The following is a 324-nucleotide window of genomic DNA, read 5'->3' as shown; positions in this document are numbered from 1 at the left end:
GAGACTTTGGGCTATCCGGACACATACTTCGTGAAATGGTTTATGCATGTTTGTTACCGGGCGCAATAAGATCAAGTTGGTAAGGGTCAAAATAGCCTTTCTTTCATATTTGTATAGATCTCCATGATTTGTGATCATAGAGGGTCCTCTTTACCATTCTCTATAAATAGACTATTCTATTTGTATAGATATGGTAGAGAGGCATATCTAATTTTTTTCATCGCCCATCCCAGTTCTTTAGCGCGGAGTAGAGCAGTTTGGTAGCTCGCAAGGCTCATAACCTTGAGGTTACAGGTTCAAATCCTGTCTCCGCAATATGTTTGG

At 40.4% G+C, this 324-nt stretch overlaps 1 non-coding gene across 1 annotated transcript; it reads left to right on the top strand.

Annotated features, from left to right (window-relative positions):
* Positions 1-241: 241 nt before the first annotated feature.
* On the top strand, positions 242-315 carry TRNAM-CAU. Its single transcript has one exon. It is a non-coding gene; the product is annotated as a tRNA-Met (tRNA).
* The last annotated feature ends 9 nt before the right edge of the window (positions 316-324 follow it).

Source organism: Dioscorea cayenensis, chromosome 21, assembly GCF_009730915.1.
Source record: "Dioscorea cayenensis subsp. rotundata cultivar TDr96_F1 chromosome 21, TDr96_F1_v2_PseudoChromosome.rev07_lg8_w22 25.fasta, whole genome shotgun sequence".
Classification (NCBI taxonomy): Eukaryota; Viridiplantae; Streptophyta; class Magnoliopsida; order Dioscoreales; family Dioscoreaceae; genus Dioscorea; species Dioscorea cayenensis.
The sequence above is the reverse complement of the archived record's forward strand: the minus strand, read 5'-3'. Positions and strand labels throughout refer to the sequence as shown.